At 40.3% G+C, this 20,816-nt stretch overlaps 1 pseudogene; it reads left to right on the forward strand.

Moving 5' to 3' along the window:
* Positions 1 to 10,078: 10,078 nt before the first annotated feature.
* On the forward strand, positions 10,079 to 10,942 carry LOC113911502 (annotated as a pseudogene).
* The last annotated feature ends 9,874 nt before the right edge of the window (positions 10,943 to 20,816 follow it).

The following is a 20,816-nucleotide window of genomic DNA, read 5'->3' on the forward strand; positions in this document are numbered from 1 at the left end:
CCCCACTATTATTGTATTGTTGTCAATGTGTTTCTTTGCTTTTGTTATTAATTGGCTTGTATAATTGTCTGCTCCCATGTTAGGGGCATAGATATTTACAATTGTTAGATTTTCTAGTTGGCTAGACCCTTTAAGTATGATATAGTGTCCTTCCTCATCTCTTATTATAGTGTTTGGTTTAAACTCTAATTTTTCTGATATAAGGATTGTCACCCCAGCTTTCTTTTGATGTCCATTAGCATGCTAAATGGTTTTCCACCCCCTCACTTTCAATCTGGGGGTGTCTTTGGGTCTAAAATGAGTCTCTTGCAGACAGCATATCGATGGGTCTTTTTTTTTTATCCAACTGATAGCCTGTGTCTTTTGATTGGGGCATTTAGCCCATTTACGTTCAAGGTAACTATTGAAAGATATGAATTTAGTGCCGTTGTACTGCCTGTAAGGTGACTGCTACTATATATTGTCTGTGTTCCTTTCTGGTCTATGTTACTTTTAGGCTCTCTCTTTGCTTAGAGGATCCCTTTCAATATTTCTTGGAGGGCTGGTTTCGTGTTTGCACATTCTTTTAGTTTTTGTTTGGCCTGGAAGCTTTTTATCTCTCCTTCTATTTTCAATGACAGCCTAGCTGGATTTAGTATTCTTGGTTGCCTATTTTTCTCATTAAGTGCTCTGAATATATCATGCCAGTCCTTTCTGGCCTGCCAGGTCTCTGTGGATAGGTCTGTTGCCAATCTAATGTTTCTACCATTGTATGTTATGGACCTCTTGTCCCATGGTGCTTTCAGGATTTTCTGTTTGTTTCTGAGACTTGTAAGTTTTACTATTAGATGTTGGGGTGTTGACCTATTTTTATTGATTTTGAGGGGGTTCTCTGTGCCTCCTGGATTTTGATGCCTGTTTCCTTCCCCAAATCAGGGAAGTTCTCTGCTATAATTTGCTCCAATATACCTTCTGCCCCTCTCTCTCTTTCTTCTTCTTCTCGGATCCCAAGTATTTTAATATTGTTTTGTCCTATGGTATCACTTATCTCTCGAATTCTGCCCTTGTGATCCAGTAGTTGTTTATCTCTCATTTTCTCAGCTTCTTTATTCTCCATCATTTGGTCTTCTATATAACTAATTCTCTCTTCTGCCTCATTTATCCTAGCAGTTAGAGCCTCCATTTTTGATTGCACCTCATTAATAGCCTTTTTGATTTCGATTTGGTTAGATTTTAGTTCTTTTATTTCTCCAGAAAGGGCTTCTCTAGTATCTCCCATGCTCTTTTCAAGCCCAGCTAGTATCTTTATAATCGTCATTCTGAACTCTAGTTCTGAGTTCTTACTAATGTTTCTGGCAGTCGGTACTGCCTCTCGTTCTTTTTTTTGAGGTGAGTTTTTCCATCTTGTCATTTTGTCCAGTAAAGAATAGATGAATGAGAGAACAAAATTCTACCAGGGTAACAACGACCCCAGAAAAATAAACACTAAACCAATCAGAAGAGACCCGAAACCGGGGGAAAAGAAAAGGAAAGGGGAAAAAAAAAAAGAAAGAAAGGATATCATCAAATATGATCAGGCTGGTGAATAGATCAGTGCCACACACTAGATTTTGGGTGTATTTTGGTCTCTTAGAAGAAACTGCCTCCCGAAATTTTAAAGGAAGAAAAACTTATATATGTACAAAAAAAAGGGTAAATACAATGAAGGGATGGAATATGAGTGTAAAGATGAAAATTAGAAAAGATTTTATAAAAGGAATTGATAAGTTGGTTGAAAAAGGAAAGAAATAAAAAAAAAATAAAGGACAGAATGTGATCAGGCAGGAGACTAGAACAAAGCCATACACTGGAGACTTAGGGTATATTTTGGTCTTTTAGAAGAAAGTGTATCCCAAAATTTAAGAGAACAACATATATATATATCAGTCAAAAATAAGGTTAACTACAATGAAGGGATAGATTATGACTCTAAAAATGAAAAATAAAAAAGATTTTTGAAAAAGGGATTGATAAGAGTTGGTTGAAAAGGGAAAAAGAATTAAAAAAATAGAAAAAGAAAAAAAGAAAATTAAAAAAAAATTAACTTTGTAAGACTAAAGGATCAGGGGGAAAAAAGCCACGAATTCTGTGTGCTGTATTCCCCTAGTGCTGGTGTTCTGCCGTTCTCATTGATTGGTAAACTTGGTCTTGGCTGGCTGTTCTTGCTGATCTTCTGGGGGAGGGGCCTGTTGCCGTGGTTCCCAAATGTCTTTGCCCTAGGCGGAATTACCCTGCCTTTGCCGGTCTGGGCTAAGTAATCTGCTCAGGTTTGCTCTCAGGAGCTTTTGTTCCCTGCAAGCTCTGGTACAGATTTGGAGGACCAGGGTGAAAATGGTGGCCTCCCAGTCTCCACCCCGGTGTAGCTGAGAACTCAGGGCCCTGCTTCTCAGTGCGCCCCCAGAGAAAAGCATTCAATCACTCTGGTCTCCCCAGTCTCTGGCCACACTCCGTGCTCACCCAGTCTGTGACGAGTGTTTCTATCTCTGGCGCCCGACCCCGTGTGGAGTCTCCAAACCCAGCAGATCCCTGCGGTGCGCTCCCGCGCCACTTCTCCCCGGGGAGGAAGGGGAGTCTCCCCGGCTCTGCCGCTTGTTGGGTCCCTGCTGGAGGAGCAGTGGCCCGACTGGGCTGCGGATCACAGTTTATGGCAACCCCGAGCTGAGAGCCCGCACCTCGGCTCCGTCTCTGCAGCCGGCTTCCCCGCTCTGATCCCTGGGAGCTCTGCCGCACTCAGGCACCCCCGGTCTTTCTGTGACCCCGAGGGTCCTGAGACCACACTGACCTGGGAGCGTTCCACCGCCTGCTTAGCCACTGGAGTGACATCCCTCAGCGGAGCTGGCTTCTAAAATTCTGATTTTGTGCTCCGCGGCTCTATCACTTGCCAGAAGTGGCAGACTGAGGCCCCCTCCCCCCTCGGTCTATCTTCCCAAATATCGCCTCGGATTCACTTCTCTGCACATCCTACCTTCCAGAAAGTGATCGCTTTTCTGTTTATAGAGTTGCTGCTCTTCTTTTCTTTGATCTCCTGTTGAATTCGTAGGTGTTCAGAATGTTTTGATCCCTATCTAGCTGAATTCCTGGGACCTGAAGAAATTTAGGTCTCCTACTCCTCCGCCATCTTGCTCCTCCTCAGTTCCAAGCAATTCTGAAAGCTGGGTCATGCTGACAGCTCTATCTAGGGTCCAATTCTACTTCCTGGGAGTAGGTTTCTAGGCTTTTGGCTTCTTCCTCTGGACTCTTAGCTTCCTGTCCTGAGTCATCCTTCCTTTTCCATAAGAATAGTTCATGTTTGCTGCTGAATAGTTTCTCATTGTGCATTCTTCACAGGAAGGTGGAGAACCTCTCCATTAAGGGTTTCTTAGTTAAAGAATGAGAGGTCTTAGTGTTTAATCACTGAAAAGCTCTGATACTTTGTGCTCATAGCTGACATCATTCTTTATGGTGTCCTAGGAAAATCTCTCGGTATACCAGGAAGTATATTGTGATGGCCGGGGGGCAAGGGGTATGGAGAGATTAGCAACAGGTAGGAGTGAAGAGATGTAGGTGGTATCAGATGATATATGCACCTCTTGCTCTGTGAAAACTTTCTTTCTCCCTTCCTTGGGATTGGCCTTATGGAGAGCTTTTTCTGGTGGAAATCATCCTTTTCCTCAAACCAAACCACCAAACATAATGATATTTAAACAGAACAACAGAAGAGAAATATCCTTCTTTCCCATTTAGCCATTTTGTTAGTTCACCAAGAGGGGTAAAGTTTGGTCAGAATAATGTTCACCACAATAAAACACGATTATTTTACCCTACCTGAGACAGTTAAAGAATGTTTCATGTACTGACTGTTCCCCGGCCAAAGAACAGAACAGAAATGAAATTCTCAACTTCCCTGAAGCCATGTATAAGCTTTTCTAATCCCCTGACCATTTAGAAGTTTGAAAGATCCACAGAAGCTTTCAAATCTTTAGCCTTAGGGTTAAATGAAAATCTCTGAAGGTAGAAAACTAAAATGGTTTAGGATAACATTAATTTTGAGAGTAAAGGTAACCTTCAGATTTATTTCCATGAAATACCATTCTTGCAAAAAAACACATGCTAATAGATAGTTACTAATCAATCTGGTCTTCGGAACTGTAATTCTCTTGTTCTGAGCGGTATGTCAGTTACAGAGCAAGTGACTGTCAGGAGAAGTATGGAGTACTTCTTACATAAAATCTTTTCTTTAGAGCCCATGTATATGTTCTTTCCCTAGATCTCCTTAAGCTTTTTTGTACTACTCAAAAAAATACAAATGACTTTTATTTGTCCTTGGAAAGATAGTATTTTCATTGTAATATATGAGTACTTGTTCGCAGTGGGCAATCTTGATCTTCTTTCAACAGCAGTATCCTGACCACGGGAATATATTTTTTTAAGCTTTTATTTATTTGATACATATATATATATATATATATAGAGAGAGAGAGAGAGAGAGAGAGAGCTCATGCACAAGTTGGGGGGGGAGCTGCAGGCAGGGGGAGAGGGAGAACCAGGCTCCCTGCCAAGCAGGGAGCCCGAGGCGGGGTTCACTCCCAGGGCCCTGGGATAATGTCCTGAGTCAAAGGCAGACACTTAATTGACTGAGCCACTCAGGCACCTTCTAAGGGAATATTAAGTTATTTTAAAATATCTCTTCCCTGCCTGACTTGTGTGTTCTTTAGGCAGAATCTTTTCAAAGATTAGCAAATGATCACCAAAATTACATGTTCACTGAGAAAAAGCATAGCTTTTAGTCTTTTTCAGTCGAGGAAACTATAAACATTTTGCCACACCCCTATGTAGAGATCCTGTCACGAAGTCAGTATGACTCTATTCCCAATATTATAGAAGAACCTGGAATTTTGTCTTTCCAATAGTAATTTGGGAAAAAAAAATCATAAAGTTTTCTCTATTTTAGGGGAAGATTTTGAACACTCGTCTATGGTCGTTTATCCTGTGTCAGCTTGGTTAATCTGGAATTATGTTCCTCCAAAGCCCCTTCCCTATGTGGCATTGGGTTAGAATTGACCAGAAGAAAAAGGTGGGGGGAGGGGAAGGATAGCAGAAGCGACTGGTCTCAGCAGCTTAGCGTGCTGAGCCGTGGTCCAAGCACATGTGTGATGGCAGGTTCCAGCGTGTCCTTCCTTCCTGGTATTCAGCATCCTGACTGCTGGCCCTCCTGAACTGCAGGGGCTCCCAGGCCCCAGAACGAGAGCTTCGGCTGCTCAAAGGGGCAGTAGCTACACAAAGGCAACTGCTTTTTACAGACTTGTCCTCCAGCATGATTTTGTGGTGCCACATCAACAGCTTGGTACACCTTGTGTCCCAGCTTCTCCTGCAAGCTCCAACTTGTCTGCCTGCTCCAGAGCTTTGGCGGTTGCCAGTTCTCACAGCAGTGCTGTTTGTATATAAATACAATCCTTGGGAACTAGCAGGAGGGATTAGCTCAGGAGTATGAGGGACGTCTCAGTGTAGCATTTAACTGGTTTTAATTAGTAAGAGTTGGTGAACACTAATCTCAAACTATAGCAACCACTCACAATTGTGATGAAGAACTAAATATTAATTTCACAGAATTTTAATTTACCCAATACCTATATAATTTGAGTAAATAAACTGACATACTAATTATTTTCAAAATTAAAAGTAAATCATTATTTTACTTACACCATAAGTACGGACACATTTTTAAATTTGAAATGAAGGTTTGCTTCTGATGCAGCATTGAGTGGAGATGCTGTTAATAGAATAGTGAAGAGAAAAAAGAGAAGAATCTATGCCACAAATTTCATGGTGAATGGTATTTGCAGGTCACCAGGACAGTGAAACCAGAAAATTTAGTTTTGTGTAACAATTTTAAAACAATAAAGTGGACAATGTAAAGAGACATTTTCAGTAAAATCAGAGTGAGTTTGATGTTTTCTTTCAACAAAGAGAATCAATTAAATTAGCCCCTTAAAATCAAAATTAAATAGTAAACAGGATGAATTGGCTAAAAAGAGAATTAAATGTATAACAAAAGTTTTAAAATGATTTTTAACAGAATCTGAATTTATAAATGACTTGAATTTTTGTATTAAACTTTTTAGATAGATGGTAAAAATGATTATTAATTTCATGTTTTTATTTTACCTTCTTTCAAGGTGACTACCAGACAATTAAAAATTAAATAAATGGCTTGCATTATGTTTCTATTGGGTAGTGTCAATCTAAAAAGTAAATAAAGACTGGAGTTAAAGTTTCATTCAAACACATCTGAAAGGCAAGATAAGGTTTCATTTTAGCATTCCAAGTCTTTCCACTTCTAGGACGTCTTTACAAAGGATATTTTAGTTTTTACTATGTAGTTTATCAATATTTGTATTTTTATGTCAATATTAATGGCTACTTGTGCCTATATGCACTAGTAGATATTGATGCATAAAAGACTTTCCCCATAAAGGGCACCTGCATGGGTGGCTCAGTTGGTTAAGTGTCCAACTCTTGGTCTCAGCTCAGGTCTTGAGCTTAGGGTCATGAGTTCAAGCCCTGTGTTGGGCTCCATGCTGGGCATGGAGCCTACTTAAAAAAAAAGTCTCCATAAACTTAGAAAATAGAGAAAACAACCTTATGTACCATACTACCCTGTACAGTCACTGCCAGCATACCTACAGCTTGTCTTTTATAGTGCAACATTTTTTAAGGTGAAAATAAAAGTGAATATTTGAAAAAGACACTATTGAAAATAAAGATTTATCAACCACAACTAACATGACATGTAATTTAAGAAAAATGGGAAACAGTGTTGCTTATATTTATTTTTATATATTCAGGATAATACTTAATATAACATTTAGTAACATTGGTGCATTTGAACTGTGAATTTTGAGTTTCATTAATCTTGCCCATTTAAGAACCAATCTTGGAATTTTCTTTTGCTGTGTGGTTTCATTGGTGTCATTCATAACCATAATGTATCCTTTCTGGAATGAATTTCTTCCACAGATACCATGTAAGCAAGACAGACAGTGCTCTACCAATCCAAAGGCTGAAATTATCAGGCTTGGGAGCCAACCTAATGTAATGACCAAATATACACTCTCTAGAAACTTAGACTTGCTCAACTCTTGAAGGCAATTGTCAGCCCTTGAATTCACCAGAGATGTGACCTGTTCTGATGAATAGTCAGCAAGTGGATATTGATTCCAGCTGAAGATGCCTATCACCTGGGTTGACATTTAATATCTTTTGAAAGGATTCTCTTGAAAAGGGGAATAAAAGAAAGAACAAAAAAAAAAAAAGCCAAACTTGCATTATCAGTTCAGTCTTCAAAAATATTGGTCAACCTGAAAGAAAATTGGTTTAAAAAGAAATAGAGATAAAATCTTAGTGTAAAAAATAAATGTCATTCCTTCCTAAACAGTTGTGGGTGCCTAGAAGTTGGAAGGGACCTCTAGTGCCAAAGTCTGAGTCAGAAGTAGTTTTGATTCCTGTGTCTTATTCAGGATATACTTATCTTATTTGCAGAGTTTGTGTGGAGGACTATAACTGGTCATGGGAGTTATCCATCAGAATATTGAAATGTACCCCCCAGGGACAATTTTTCTTTCTTTTTTTTATTGTTTTTCTTTAAATTTAATTTTATTATGTTAATCACCATACATCATTAGTTTTGGATGTAGTGTTCCATGACTCATTGTTTGTGCATAACACCCAGTGCTCCACGCAGAACGTGCCCTCCTTAATACCCATCACCAGGCTAACCCATCCCCCACCCCCCTCCCCTCTAGAACCCTCAGTTTGTTTCTCAGAGTCCATAGTCTTTCATGGTTCGTCTCTCCTTCTGATTTCAGGGACAATTTTTCTACTATTCTTATTTCATACTCCTGACCTTGTCAGGCAGGAGTGGAAATCTGAACAGGATGTATAATTCAGAGTATAAATTTATGCTACTTAGCCAAATATGAAGCTCTGGAATGTGAAGGAGGTGAGACTTTCAGAATGGCAGAGTAAGATACTTGAACGCTCTTTCCAGCAAAACACCAATTTAAATGGTAAAAATTAGAAATAAAATCATTTAAAGTCTCTGGAAACTGTGAATGAATGGAGAAACATTCATTTAGAAAATGTACTAAATCTCAGAACAACAAAAACATGTGGCAATTGAGCCTTGCACAAACTGCTCCCTTAACCCCCCAGCTCCTAGCTCTCCCTTACAAAACTTCTAGTCCAGGTGCTCTTCCCTGGGCAGATGCTGCCAAGAAGAGAAACTCCTGCCCTCCCCTGAGCTCCTGGTCAAGGGCCAGTGTTTCCATTTCTCACCTTCATCCCAGTCTCATGTTGCAGAAGTTCTACCCAGGCAAATACAGTTGAGAGAAACAGGTTTCCCTTTTTCACCCAATCCCTACTTAGAAAGCAGAGGCTCACCCCAAATGCAGCAGGCCGAGAATACCACTACCCCTCTTGTCCTTGGCCGGCCTCCCTTGTAGGGCAAAAGTTCCATGTCAGGAGGGGCAAGTCAAAAGGCCAAGGGGCAGCCCTCCTGCCCTTTTCCTTGCAGCCACTTAAAGACCAGGGTGCCATTCTTGGAAACGCAGGTTCTTATCCCCAGCAGTGGTGAGTGGTGCGAAGATTCTGCCCAGGAGGAAAGGCAGGCCATAAGAAGAAGGAGCTGCAGCTCTGGCTGAGGCAATCTGCTTTATTTGGAATCCAGAATGGAAAATTCTATGCCTACGGGTGGTTTTAAAAACAATGTAAAATTTGTTGAGGTCAGCCAAGAAAGAGGGTAACCAGACAAAAAGAATCAGAGAAAAAGACAGCTGAGAAGAGCCGTCTTAGGGTCATAGATAGTTTTGAAGGTCAAGAAGGCTATATGCACGTGCTGAACTTCATCCACTCTGTAGCAACCACTCGGCAGAGGGGCCGACTGTAAGCATTTCCCCATGGCATGCGGCCCATCCACAGAGGGCAGAACCCTTACTGCCATACGGGGTTTAAACACAAACTGACCAAACACAAATTGAACAATAAACCACTCTCACCTAGGGACTACTAGAAAGCTAGGTATAAAAATAAAATCACACTAATCCCTGATAGTCTGGGAAACAATGCATACCCCAAGCTGCTGCCTCTTGGGAGAGTTCCAAATGGGGATCTCTAAGCTACTAGTCCCTGAAGGAATACGTGACAACACATGAACTCCTAGAAGTGAATGTTAGCAGCCTCCAAGCCAATAAGTAGCTTATGGCAACCCAGGGGTGACTTTTACAGAACCAGACCAAGAGACCAAAAGAGTGGAAAGAAATCTGAATGGGAACATTAGAACCTGAACACTGAAAAGGAATTAAAATTTGCAGTAGTTCAACAAATTCATTAAGCAAATAAATGACCCCACAAACGAAGACAGGAATGACCCCCAGGGAGTTCTCAGTATCCAGATATGCTACGATATACCTAAAATACTTAACTTTTAAAAAAACAGAACAACAAAACCCTGAGATCTGCAAAGAAACAACAAAGTGTGATCCATACATAGGAAAAAAATCGTAGGCAATAAAAACTACTTTTAAACGGGCCCACATTGGTGAGATAGCGGACTTAGCAAACAGACTTCACAGCAGCTATTATAAATGTGTTTGAAGATTAAAAGAAATAATGCTTAAGGAATTAAAGGTATGATAATGCCTCATCAGAGTAGAAATGAAGAAATAAAAATTATTTTTTTAAAAAACACCTGGGGGGTGCCTGGGTGGCTCAGTCATTAAGCATCTGCCTTCGGCTCAGGTAGTGATCCCAGGGTTCTGGGATGGAGCCCCGCGTCGGGCTCCCTGCTCTGCTTGAAGCCTGCTTCTCCTTCTCCCACTCCCCCTGCTTGTGTTCCCTCTCTTGCTGTGTGTGTGTCTCTCTCTGTCAAATAAATATTAAACAACAACAAAAAACACCGGGAATGATGTCACCACGCAGGTAGCTGCCATTACAGAGAACTGAGCTCTGGGACTAGATGGTGGGGAGGAGGGCAGCGGCCGGGGGCCAGTCCTACAGGGAGCAGCCACCAGCAGCCACAAAGGCTAAAGAGATCCTGACAGAAGAATCCAACGTACAAGAAGTTCGATGTCTAGTCACCATCTGTGGAGATGTACATGGGCAATTTCATGATCTCATGGAACTGTCTAGAATTGGTGGCAAATCACCAGATACAAACTATGGGAGATTATGTTTGACAAAGGATATTTATGGGAGATTATGGGAGATTGGGAGATTATGGGAGATTTTTGTTTATGGAAGATTATGGTGACAGGATATTCAGTTGAAACAGTTACTCTGCTTGTAGCTGTTAAGGTTTGTTACTGTGAACGTATCACCATTCTTCGAGGACATCATGAGAGCAGACAGATCACATGATTATATGGTTTCTATGATGAGTGTTTAAGGAAATATGGAAATATTGTACAGATCTTTTTGACTGTCTTCCTTTCACTGCCTTGGTGGATGGACAGCTAGTCTGTCTCCATGGTGGCCTCTCACCATCCATAGCTACACTGGATCACATTAGAGGGCTTGAGAGCCTAGAAGTTCCTCGTCAGGGTCCAATGTGTGACTTGCTGTGTCAGATCCAGACGATCGATGGGGGTGGTTGGGGTATATCCCCTCAAGGAGTTGGTTACAACTTTGGGCAAGACATTTCTGAAACATTTAATCATGTCAGTGGCTTCCCACTGGTGTCCAGAGCTCACCAGCTGGTGATGGATGGATGTAACTAGTGCCATGACCAGAACGTAGTAACGATTTTCACTGCTCCAAACTATTGTTATCCTTATGGTAATCAGGCTGCGATCATGGAACCTGAGGATACTCTAAAATGCTTTCTTTCAGTGTGTCCCAGCACCCAGCAGAGGCGAGCCAGTATTACAGTACCCCAGACCACTTCCTGTAATGAAATTTTAAACTTGTACAGTGTTAACACAAACCATATATTGACCTAATGGAAATGGGAAGAGCAACAGTAACTCCGAAGTGTCAGAAAATAGTTAACATTCAAAACACTTGTTTTCAGACGGACCATTAGATGTACAAAGCTTGTCATCAACAGCCGTGACCACTTTAGAACGAACCAGTTCATGCATGCAAGTGACATTGCTGGTGAAGAAACCAGTTTCTGGAGTAGCACTATTTGGTAGGTACTTTTGCTTTCTCTGAGAGACCGCAGATTAGAAGATGTAAACGTTAACACTCGTGAGTACAATTTAACTTCTGTTTCGCTATTTCTTTACTCAGCATGGCTGTAGGTAAGGATAGCAGCAAACAGTCATTGGAGCTTAATGAACATTTTTAAAAATAAGTACCAAGGCCACCCCTCTACTTGGGAGTTTTGTAATCATTTCATTTATTTTCAGGGACACTGTTTAATTTAATTATATGATTTGTCTGCACTCAGTTTATTTCCCTTCTCAAATCTCAGGCTCATGTTGTTTTTTGTTATTGTCAGAATCTGGTGAGTTGTTTTGAACAGAACTGTTTTTCTCCCCCTCCTATAAGACCATGTTACCGCATAAGAGCAGTGCAGTGTTTTTCATAATAAACTTATGAACTAAAAAATAAATAAATAAAATAAAAAAACCCCTGGAAATTCTGGAGATGAAAAGTAAAATAACCAAAATGAAAAATTCCATGGGGGAGCTTCACAGTAGACTCGAGGTCAGAGAAAGAATCAATAACCTGATGATAGATCATTGGAGACCAGGCAATCTGAAGAAAAGAGAAAAATGAATAAAACAGGGAGACACCATTAAGGATGCAAAAATGTACATGATGGGTGTACCAGAGGGGGAGAAAAGAGGAAAAGGGACAGAAAAAAAAAAGTCAAAGAAATGATGGCTGGAAACTTAACCAAATGTGAAGAAAGGCATCAATCAGCACATCCAAGAAGCCAAAGTCTAAGCAGGATAAATGGAAAGAGATCCACAACCAGATACATTGTAGTCAAAATGTTGAAAGACAGAGGCAAATCTTGAAAGCAAGTGAAAAAGTAACTCATTGTGTATTAGGAGACTCTAATAACAGGAACAATTAACTTCTCATCAGAAACAGTGGAGATCAGAGGACAGTGGGAAGACATAGGCAGAGTGCTGAAAGTAAAAAAACTGTCAAAAATCTTAACCCTCGTAAAACTATCCTTCAAAAGTGAAGGTGAAGTAAGGATATTACCAAATAAAACCTGAGAGAATAGGATGCTAGAACATCTGCCTCATAAGGAATAATAGAGTTCTTGAAAGAGAACCAGAAATGGTAAAAGCTAAAAGTATAAACAACCCATAGATCTGTCAACTGATAAAAGCACAAAGTGTGTTACATCCACAGCAGGGACTGTTACTCAGCCTTATAATGGAAGGAAGGACAGGTATATAGTTACATACTGATACCTTTTGAAAAAAAGGTACGTTAAGTGAAAGAAGCCAGTCACAAAAAATGATGTATGATCTCTTTTATATGATGTGTCTATAATATACAGCTTTAAAAAAATATTTGACCAAGAGAGAGGAGAGAGAGAGAGAGCACAAGCAGGGGTAGTGGCAGGGAGAGGGAGAAGCGGGCTCCCCGCTGAGCAGGGAGCCCGATGTGGGGCTTGATCCCAGGACCCTGAGATCATGACCTGAGCCGAAGGCAGACGGTTAACTGACTGAGCCACCCAGTTACCCCCTAATGTACAGCTTCATAAAGACAAATTAGATTAATCCCTGCTTCTGGCTGGGAGTGAGGTGAGCCAAAGTGGAAGGGCAGGGGGCTTCTTCAGGGGGAAAGAAAATGTTCTAAAATCAGATGGCAGTGATGATTATATAATCCTGTGAATATACTAAATATCTCTGAATTTTATATTTAAGTATAATTGGCCCATAATGTTATAATAGTTTGTGGTATATAGCATAGTGACTCAACTTCTTTATATGTTATGCTTGGCTCACTTTAAATGGGTTTTATGGTATGTGGATGATATCTCAGTAGGGTGGTTTTTAAAAAAAGCTGTGGCCCATGAAAGCATACATCTTTGAAATGTACTCCTCTCTCCCATTGTATTAGTGTGTCCGTCTTTTCCCTTTTGTACTGCACTCCCCAAATGTTCAATAGATAAAAGCAAGTACTAGTCTTTATTCCTCTGATTAAGGATAATAGATGAAATTGTATTATTTCACGGAAGGACATTTTTTAGCATAGAGTCTACTTAGTTAAGTTACCTATGTGTATTTAAAAAACAACAATGAAACATCTAGCTCAATATTGGTGGTGGTCACAAAATAGGAAGATTCCAGTCTTTCCCATGTCTTTGGCTGGCTCCATACCAGATGTCATAGCGTTATTCCCCAGTCTCTAGTTCTCATAAAGTTTGCTCTTGACTCCCTTGACAGAAGTAGAGCCTATGACAGCAGTCAGCATTGACACATGTGTATAAATGGCCTTCCTTTTAATCACGTTACCTCCCATAACAGCCATTTTCAGGACCAGCATTTATGAAATGCCCACTAGCGTTCCCCTTGCTTGTGCGGTTCAGGGTTGAGGATCTTAAAAGAAGGAAACAATGAAGTTTTACAGATGTTTGTTCAGCATGCCAAGGGCACAACATAATCTGGTGGCAATCCTGGGATCAGTACTTAGTTTTCTCATTTCACCTGCTGGGTAGCGAACTCACCTGCACCATGTCCCTACAGAAATAGCAAGTAGAAATTGTTTTACCACATCTCATGTTTCTAATATGTTTGCTGAGATCTGCGTGTTCTAGCAAATTCTAAGGGGCACAGCTTTGTAGTTAAAGTCATGCCATTCCCTTGGCTTGCATTTTAACTACTTTGCCATCTGGAGTTATTTTCTTCCATGCTGTTCTTCTAATCTTCCTCTCTTACCTCTTGCTCTGTGGCGGTGGGCTTTACTGCAGGTATTTTGAACGAAATACTCAAACATTATTTGAATTTTTCTTTTCTGATTAATGTCAAAGCTTATGTTTTTCTGTGCAAGTCTGCATTTTACAAAGTGATTTAATGATAAACCAGTTCTAAATCAGCGGTCGTTAGGAATTTTACCCTTTCTGGAAATCAGGACTCTTTTAAAACTGATGTGTTTTCAAAGAGACTGAGGAGAAGGGCAGGTGTGAAATTTTGTGAGCACTGACAATACTTCTCTTACCTTTATTTCTAAGATGCTTGGAAAAAAAGGACTGAAATTAAATCCTTCGGACTAATTAAATTGTTTCCTGAATCCCTCTGAAAGCTCACCCTGAGGAAATATAGAAATGACCACAGTTTTGTAGTACCCCCTTTATACTATTAACATTGCCTGGCCCCTCATTCTAATATGTACACAGCACATAAAGCTTCACATAAGATGCAGAATTGCTCAGGTTTTTTTTTTTTTAAGATTTTATTTATTTGACAGAGAGAGAGATAGCAAGAGCAGGAACACAAGCAGGGGGAGTGGGAGAGGGAGAAGCAGGCTTCCCGCGGAGCAGGACCCTGGGATCATGACCTGAGCCGAAGGCAGACGCTTAACGACTGAGCCACCCAGGCACCCCGAAATTGCTCAGGTTTTTTAAAAAAACTCTGAATAAGTTTAAAAAATTGTAAGCCTTTTGTAAATGACCATAGAGATGTGTTGAAAATGACAAGTAGAAGCCTTTTCTGATTCAGATTAGGTCAACCGTATTTACTTGACAATCCAAATTCCCAATGCATAGCTTGATTATCTTAAGGAAGCTCTTAGGAGAGATTTCTCTGGAGTCCATGAAACATGAAGATCAAACTTTCCCTGAAGATTGTGTGTGTGTGTGTGTGTGTGTGCGCGCGCGTGAGTGCATAGTTTGTGTAATAGATCATGCCTGTAAGATTGTGCTGCCCCCACAAAGTAGACTATAGCATTCTGTGACTGTGTGTGCTTTAAGTATTTGCTTGGAAGAAAAAAATAAACACATACCAGGAACTAGAGAGTGAAAGCTATGTGCTTATAAGACGTATAAAATAACCCATAAACCATTATTGGTTTAGTATCGTGCTGGCTGTGAAACTATTATGATGTCTCTATATACCCATAATCATCTATGCTGGAACTACCAAGCTTTGTCTACCACCAATACAATTAGGTAATATTTGTTATTTATTGAGAATATTTTTTATTGGGTTTAACACTATCTGAAATTATTTGTTGATAACCATTCCCTGCCTCCCCATAAGAATGCAAACTTTGATGAGAAAAGGGACTTTATCTGCCTTGTTGACCTGTATCTCCAAGGCCTGGAAATAGTACCTGTCAGTATTGTAGGTGCTTAATAAATATGTGTTGACTAAAAGATTGAAACTAGACTAAATATTGTATTCACTTGGAGATCTAATTTATGTAGACTGGTTCATCTTTTAACCTGCAAAGCTTTACCATTGAAAAATAATTTATTCCTGGACATCCATTTTCCCTGAATTTTTTTTTCTCAGAATACTTGTAACCTTAATTACTCTTAACTTGTAAATTATCATTGAATCTGTAAATTCTTCTCCGATTTAAGACTTCTTGGACACCGCACACGTACTCCAAAAGTATCATTTTGGTAAAGGAATCCCCGATACTGAAGCATCAAGTTTCAAGGGCGTATATTGTCAGAACTTTTCTTATCTTCCCATTTGTAAAAGTTCTCCCTAAGGTGTCATGGTAGTATTTTATGAAATGGGTTAAACTTCTGAAGTGTAAGGACATTTTTTTTTAAGATTTTTTTATTTATTAGAGAGAGAGAGAGTACAAGCAGGGGGAGCAGCAGAGGGAGAGGGAGAAATAGGCTCCCCGCCGTGGAGCAGGGAGCCCGATGCGGGGCTGCATCCCAGGACCCTGGGATCATGACCTGAGCCAAAGGCAGACGCTTAACCGACTGAGCCCCCCAGGCGCCTCTGAAGTGTAAAGACAGTTACACATTTTTCTAAACAGGCTTTTCTCAGACATCATTTTTCTTTCCCCTCAATCTCCATCGTCCCTCTTCCCCTTTTTCTTTTCTGCCCCCTTCCCCCCCCCCCCCCACCCTATCATGGTCACATGAGAATTTGAAAGGGAAATTTTTTTTTATTATTTTCTTGGAGTAATTTTAGGTTTGCAGAAAAAATGAAGGTACAGAGATTTCACCTATAATTTCTTCCCCCCCCCCCCCCACCGCCATGCATAGCCTCCACCCACATGACCATCTCTCACCAGGTGATGCATTTGTCAAAGCTGACGAACTTACATTAGTGCACTGTAATCACTCAAAGCCCGGAATTACTGTGAGGGCTCATTCTTAGTATTGTATGTTCTGTGGGTTTGGACAAATATTTAATGATATATATCCAACATTTTGGATATTACCGTTTTTAAGGCTATAACGATACTAGTACTTTTGCTTCTTCTAACCTTTCTTCCCCCCATGGTTTATAAGAGCAGAGAAAGGGGGGCGCCTGGGTGGCTCAGATGGTTAAGCGTCTGCCTTCGGCTCAGGTCATGATCCCAGAGTCCTGGGATCGAGTCCCACATTGGGCTCCCTGCTCCTTGGGAGCCTGCTTCTCCCTCTGCTTCTCTCTCTCTCTCCCTCTGTCTCTCATGAATAAATAAATAAAATCTTTAAAAAAAAAAAAAGAGCAGAGAAAGGTAGAATAATAGATGAGCTGGTTTGCAGTTTATTATTGGCTTCCCGTATAGGTGTAGGTGGGAGAAAATTTGGAGGAATTTGAGAGCGGTATGTAAGGACTGAAATTATTTTACCTTCATGCTCAGGGATACTCAAACTCACAGGTAATGGGTAAACTAGATCAACTGCATGTCTTCTCCGTTCTAAGAGAACTCTATTTGAACAGTGGCTGCTGGGAAGGACTGCACATCAGTGCTTCGTTTGCCATTTGTGTTCTTTCAGTTCAGAACCAGGCTGTCAGCTACCAAATGTCAGGAGATAAGGTGCCAGAAAGCGGGTTTTCCATTCTCTACCTGGCTGGCTGACCCACAAGTAGTGAAGACCACACAGAGGAGAATAGAGGATAAAAGAGATAACATCCATGAAAAGGCATCACACTTCTTTGCACACACACAGGGTGTATGTGTGCATGTTTCGGGAATATTTCTCTCTACGCTACCTTCCTATTAAATCTGAGAGAGGCTACTTATCCAATGCTTAGTTCTATACATTTCCAGTAGTGTCTCTCAAATCTGTTAATGTTGGCTCTCTTTCTTGGCTGTACATTATAATCACTGGGGACATAGTACAGATTATCACAGAATGTACTAATCAAGTGACAGAATTATATTTAAAATTTGCAAGTAGCACCGAAGAAGAGTGGTTAACTCCAATTTTGGGAGTAAGAGGCTGCTTTTAGGTAATAATGGTTTTACTGAGTTTTGAAAATGAATATGAATTTCCAGGCATTCCAGTCTAGAGAATTAGGGAGGAAAAGTCAAAGGCACAGAACATGATGTATTTGGGAATCTGTGTCCTGCTTTTGTAGAACCAAGAGTTATTGGAGTGCTGGGAGATGTCAAATTAGGTAAACAAATCACATAAGACCCAACATTCCACCTTAAAGAATTTGTACGTGACCTTATACAAAATGAGTCAATAAAATTTTATTGCCAGGTGAGAGACCTGATCAGATTTAAATTACAGACTGGTAGCACGTCTGTTCTTTCGGGAAGGGGTTGAGGCTAGAGGTGATAAAACCAGTTAGGAAGCTGTTGCAATCACCTGATTGGAAGATAATGATCTGTCATGGAAATTTCACATGTATTAAAAGTATTTTAAAGAATCACTTAAGATTTGATATAGGAAATGAAAGGGACAAAGTTAAGGTGAGTGCTTGATTTCTGGTTTTGGATCCTTGGGTCCATGAGGTTAACACTAACCAAAATGCAATAAGGGTAAAAGAAGTTTCAGTGGCAGGGAATGAGACATTGACTGTAAGAGTGCATGTGTTCAGTGTGAGGTGCCCAAAGGGTATCAAAGAGAAGATATCTTACTAAATACAGTGTGAAGATCAAGAGAAATCTCTGGTTTAGAGATACAAACTTCGGTGTAACTATCTGGTAAAGTTATTAAATTTAGAGGTAGTTATTTAAGACAGTTTCATTAATTCTGTGCAAAAGATTACTACTATAATTGTTCTAGAAGTCTTCAGGAACTCTTACCCTGTTTGGCACGATGAGAGGAACACGTGAACTTAGGCACTCAGAGTGATGATTTTTATCAAGAGGTTGTTAGTACAGTCTTACAAAGCACAAAGTAAAGTTTACAATCTTTGTAAACTTACTCAAAATGTCTTAGGTGTTACGGATCTTAAAGATCCATTTTAAGACCACACCCTGTCTATGTGAGTGAGTAGGGGGAATCCTTGGTCTCGATTCATAGCATCCCTTCAAGTTTTGTTCTTTTACTCTTCAAGTATTGAAAAATCCCAGGGAAAACAGTTTTCTGAATTTAGAGGATCAAGTTGGGTTTGTCTCCAAAGAGCAAATGGAGAATAGAAGAATTAAATCTTTTCTGCTTTTATTTTCATAGAAATTTCTGCATACACCTGCTATACAAAGTACTAGGCAAGTGTTTCAAGGGAGTTAAAGTTGATCGTAGTCAGCAAACCTCCAGCCTTGACACACACACACACACACATGCACACACAGGCACGTGCACACATACACAGTTTTTAGGATCTGGGTTCACAACTTTGACAGTGTTTTTCTCTTCTCTGAAGGTTTCTAAGATATCGGGATTCTAGCAAGGCAGTGCAACAACTGAGAGACTCTGCTTATTTAAACTACATAATTCTAATCTCTTTAATTTCCCCGATGGGCTATGGATTCAGTTTTTCTATTTAAGTGATTTTAAAACCACAGCCACTTGTGACCAATGCTGAGACACAAATTCCTTCCATCTCTGCTTCCGTTTGGAAGTAGGGGCTACAGTCCCATTTGACATGAACCTACTATGTCAGTGCCAAGAGCAGCTCATGCCTTAAGCCCCTGTGCTCTTTCCCCACAGGCACTGGGTTCCTTTTTCCTGGCCTTTGAAATAGCACAGATCATTTTTATTTAGATTATACTCCATCTGCCTATTTCTCTCATCCACACTCTGGTAACTGATTGGGTTTTTCCATTTTGGGATGCTATTTCAGAAACCTGCCCTTTATCAGACTATAAAACAGTACTTACTCCTGTTTTCTGGAAAGAATTAAGGCTTTCAGAATTTCTGCTGTAGTTTTAAATATCATCTATAATAGCTATTAAAATTACATGGTATTTTTTAATATTACAAAATGTGATCTCGGGGCCATTAGCATTGGCATCACCTGGGGACATTTTAGAGCTACCCTAAGGCCACAGATTCAGAATCTGTATTTTAATAAGATCTTTAGATTATTTGTATGCTCATGAAAATTTGAAAAGCACTGCTATGGTGCATGAGCATAGTCTTCCCTCGCTAGCGGCTATTATCACCTTTTCTGCTCTGTTCTCTTCTTCATTTGGCTCTGAGCAAGTTCTGCCTTCTCTTACCCCTCAGTTAATAACTGAAAGATATTAGGAAGGATTGCCGATAGTTGAACTGCTAGATTGTGAATTGCTTCACTGCAACTAAGAGACCTGATCTATATTTTCAAGCATTTTGTTTTCTTCTTCCTTGCTCTGATATGGTCTTTACCTTTGATATATGAGCAAACATCTTTTTTTTTTAATGTTTTATTTATTCATGAGAGTCAGAGAGAGAGAGAGAGAGAGAGAGAGAGAAAGAGAGGGGCAGAGAAAGAAGCAGGCTCCCTGCCTAGCAGGGAGCCCGATGCGGGACTCAATCCCAGGACCCTGGGATCATGACCTGAGCCGAAGGCAGACGCTTAACCATCTGAGCCACCCAGGCGCCCCGTGAGCAAACATCTTTTCCAACAATCTGCAAAGTGGTCAGGAGGCTTAATTACATAGCTCTCTGCTTCTCTACTTTCCTAAACCCTTACTGGAACAGTTGATGATTATCATCAAGTGTTACTCATCTTGAAAGTAGGAATTGTCTCAAATATTAGGCAAGAAGGGCTTTTTAAAATAACTGTTGTTTCTGCCTTTTAATTCATCACTCTTGTAGAAAGTCATGCATCAAGTTGCATGTCTGTACTACATCCTTTTTCAGATTTTCTTGGCTCAACTGTCTCCTGGAGCTTCCAGTGAAATAGTTCACCCCAGCAGTTACCTGAACGACCAGCCCCTTGTGTTTGGCAAATATTTTTGCCATCTGAGACCAGTAGCATCCAGAGTCTGGAATCTCTCAACACTTCTGAACTTGGATAACATGTCACATGATAGGGCATGGATCTTCTTCAAGTAGTTATATTCCAACCAAGGTGTTGGTATATATGACCCAAGATTATGAGAGACTTAAATCCAACTGGGGAGAACTTTGACCAGTGGAAGACAGGAGATGAGAAGAAACTGTAGACAAATTATCTTTCTTTTTCTCCCCTTGATGGAACTTTCCAAGGCACAATCTCTCTATTCCTCTTTTCTGTAGATTTCTCATGATGATAGGCCTGTGCATGTGAAGAGCTTCTCAGGAAGCAAAAGCTAACACATACACACATCACATTGTTTCATTTCCTTTTTCTGTACCCCCCCCGCCAGCCTCCCAGAATTCCATTTTCAAATAAATGACTAGTACTTAATCTTTGTCTCAGGGTCTGTTTTCAAGGAAACCATAGTGGTTCTAGAAAGCAAACCCTTAGGACATGATTTGGAAATAAATTGCTCATCTGTGTAAAAGAAATAAGGACCCCTTTTGCTGGTGACAGTGGTGT

This window comes from Zalophus californianus, chromosome 12 (assembly GCF_009762305.2).
Source record: "Zalophus californianus isolate mZalCal1 chromosome 12, mZalCal1.pri.v2, whole genome shotgun sequence".
Classification (NCBI taxonomy): Eukaryota; Metazoa; Chordata; class Mammalia; order Carnivora; family Otariidae; genus Zalophus; species Zalophus californianus.